Below are 3,810 nucleotides of genomic sequence, written 5' to 3'. Positions count from 1 at the left end.
TTAGGGCTGTTGTATATAGGGTCGCTATGAGTTGCAAGCAACTTGATGGCACGTAACAACAACAACAATTTGCAATGAAGAATTCATTCATTGTACAAAATTATATCATGTGATCTCCAGCCTCATTTCTTTCCCCAAGACTGTGTTTTACAGCTACCTGCCCTTGTTTGTTACCATCTTTTGCATTCCAGTCTCAGTTGTTACTACTGCATAGTGATTGCATGTTTGGTAAATTTTCAGCCAACTTTCTGCAAAAGTTGGTAGAAGTCCTCTACTTATTCATCTTTGGTATTAGTGTGTATATTTGACCAATAGTTGTATTAACAGTTCTTTCTTGCGTGTGTGTGGATAGTGTCTTATCATTTATAGTCATGTACTTCAGGACAGATCTTGAAATGCCCCTTTTGACTGTGAATGCAATACCATTCCTCTTCAATTTGTCATTCCTGGCATCATTATTCATTGTCTGATTCAAAATGACTGATACAAGTCTCTAATATCCAGAATGTTTATCTTTATGCATTCCATTTTGTTTTTGATGGCTTTCAATTTTTCTAGATTCATGTTTTATATATTCCCTATTCCAATTATTAATGGATGTTTGCTGCTATTTCTCATTTTTTTAGTGCTTTCCTATCTGAGGGACTCTGCTTCTAGCCCTGTATATACCACTATTCCTTTACTTATCATAAGGTTTTAGAAGACTCTGTTATTTCAGAAGAGGATGGCCAGTGTTGCTTTTCAATCTGTCTAAGTCTAGAAGTTCCACTGAAACCTGCCCATCAGGAGTGACCCTGTTAGTATTTGAAATAATAGTTGCATACCTTCCAGCACTATAGCAACACACCAGTCTCCATAGTATAGAAAAATGACAGACAAGTGCTGTATCCATAAGACCAATCTGTAAAACAATCAAACGTGCAAATATCATAAAGCCAACTTGCACACTGTGGGAAATAGAAAACAAAACTCAAAACCCAACTCTATCTGTCTGGCTTGGGATTGTGTATCTCCCAGCCCAGTACAAGATTAGAGTTGAGATGCTCAGTGAGGTCAGGGCTTCTATTAATCTGATTGATGACCAAGGCCCCAAGACAAGCCAGGCTGTGGGTAGCACCTTTTCTGGTCTAAGGTGTGTCAAGGAGTAGATACACAACCTAGAGCAGAGCTTCTGCTGGCCCAGAGGAGCTTAGGGCAGTCTACCTGATTAGAGGTTGTGTCTTTGCAACTCTAGGGAATGGATGTGGGAGTATATCAGGAAATGATGCCTCAGTAAGAAGGAAAGGCCACAATTAGAGGAGGGGTCCCCCCCTCCCCTGATCTGAGTGCTGATTTCAGGCCCAGTATGGCAAAGTCCACCAGCTCCAGGAAGGGAGCTCTGAGAGCTTCTGGCTCCAGATGCAAGTATGTGGGCATGGCCTGAGGTAAAGCTGGGTGTGGTGGGAAAGGGTGACACCACTCACCAGCTTGTGAGTAATGGAGGATATGGACACTGGAGACAAGAGAGGGACTGTGCCTTTTCAACTCTTGGGCTCTAACTCATAGTGGACTCAGGTGTAACAGAACGAAATGTTGTCCCAGTTCTGCGTCCTCACAGTTGTTCATTTTCATTGACTATTTTTTTAAAAATGTTTTTAATTATTATTAATTTTAATGAAAATTTACAGATATTTTGGACTTTCATTCACTCATTTTTCCTCTTTTCTCATTGCCCACCCCTTCCCTCGAGTTCGTTCTTCTCTTTGAAGAGTAAATTTCTTTCATTGCTTTATAATCCCTCTCCCCAAATCCACTCCACTATGCAGCCTTCACTCGGGACTCCTGTCGTGACAATAATACCTAATCACATATCCCTTTTAAACAGTTCTCTCCCTCGTCTGTTTCAATGCAGTATACATTATTTATCTCACCTTTCTCAGTCTTCCCCCAACCCTGATGTCAGTCCTGTTTTACAACAGTGGCACTATGCAGTATTTGTCCTTTTGTGACTGAGATACTTCACTCAGCATAATGTCCTCCAGGGTCATCCATTTTGAATAACAATTCATAAGTTTGTTGTTTTTCAATGCAGTGTAGTATTCCATTATGTGAATATACCAGAACTTCTCTATCCATTCGTTTGTTGATGGGCTCTTGGGTTGTTTCCAATTCTTTGCTATTGTGAACAAAGCCGCAATAAACTCGGGTGGGCTATATATCTGCTTGGGTAGCAGTTATGGTTTCTTTGGGGTATATTCCCAGTAGTGGAATTGCTGGGTCAAATGGTATCTCTATTTGCTACTTTTTGAGAAATCGCCATAATGCTTTCCATAGTGGTTGCACCATATTAAACTCCCACCAACAGAGAGGAAGGGTTCCAGTTTCTCCACAACCTCACCAGCATTTGTTGTTTACTATTCTGTTAAATTTTGCTATTTTCATTGACTAATTTTTGAAAGTATATAACCAGCTCTTTATTCCTACTCTGGCTTAGTCAGGAAGCTCTGTTGAGACCTGTTCACCAGGGATGATCCTGCAGGTGTTTGAAGTACTGGTGGTATAGGTTCCAACATCACAGTAGCATGAAAGCCCCTAGAGATGACAAACTGTCAGGTATAGAGCTGATTGAATCATGTTCTCCAAAAGATTCGTCCCTGTCCTAATCCCCAGAATCTGTGACTGTGACCATATTTGGAAATAAATTTGTAATAATGTTTCTCCAGATGAGATGATCCAATTTTTAGGTGGGTTCTTGTGAGAGGTAGGCAGAGGGATCTTTGTTATTGTGTTGTTATGTGCTGGCGAATCACCTGTGACTCATAGTGACACTATATACAACAGCTCTGAACCCTGTCTTATCCTGAGACAGTCTCACTGATTCTAGCACACCTATCCTCATTACTCCAGCTACTATGTGAACCCATGTCATGTGGGGTCTTCCTCTCCTGCACTGTCCCTTCACCCTGCAGAACATGATGTCCTCCAAGGACTGGTCCCTTCTGGACACGTGCCCAAAGTATGTGAGATGGAGATTAAAAATCCTAGTCTCCAATGAGAAACTTGGTTTCACCCTCTCCAAGACAGATGTGTTTGTTCTTTTGACAGTCGATGGTGTGTTCAATACTCTGCTCCAGCACCACAACTCAAAGGCATCAATTCTTCTGTCATTCTTAGTCATTGTCTGGCTCTCTGATGCATAGCAAGTAATTGCAAAGACCATAGCATGAATCAAGAGCGTTTTAGTCTCTAGACTGAGATCTTTGCTTCTCAGTACTCTGGAGAGGTTCTTGACAGCAGATTTTCCTAGTGCAATTCTTCTTTCGATTTCCTGACTACTGGTGCCAAGAGCGTTGATTGTGGAGCAGAGCAAGCTGAAATTGTTAACAACCTCAATCTCTTCTCCATTTATCATGGTGCTGCCAATTGGCCCAGTGGTGAGAATCTTTGTTTTCTTAATGTTTAACTTCAAACCATATTGCCGAATACAATCCTTGACTCTCTGCAACAAGTGTTTCAGGTCTTCTTTAGTATCAGCGAAGAAGGTTGTATTACCTGCATATTGCAGGTTGTTGATGAATGTTCCTCCTGATGCCAAATTCCTCCTCATAAAGTCCAGCCTCCCTAATGATCTGTTTCACATATAGATTGAAAAGATACGGAGAAAGTACGCATCCCTGATGCACACTTTTCCTGATTTTGAACCATGTAGTATTTGCTTGCACTTTTCTGAAGACTACTTGCTATACTCAGACCAGAGGATAGGTTTTGTGTGAGCACAGTCAAGTGCTCTGGGATTCCCATTCCTCTCAAGGTTACCCACAATTTGTTGGG

This window comes from Elephantulus edwardii, unplaced genomic scaffold (genome assembly GCF_000299155.1).
Source record: "Elephantulus edwardii isolate Elephantulus edwardi_28Jun2011 unplaced genomic scaffold, EleEdw1.0 scaffold00045, whole genome shotgun sequence".
NCBI lineage: Eukaryota > Metazoa > Chordata > Mammalia > Macroscelidea > Macroscelididae > Elephantulus > Elephantulus edwardii.
Note: the sequence above shows the minus strand (reverse complement) of the source record.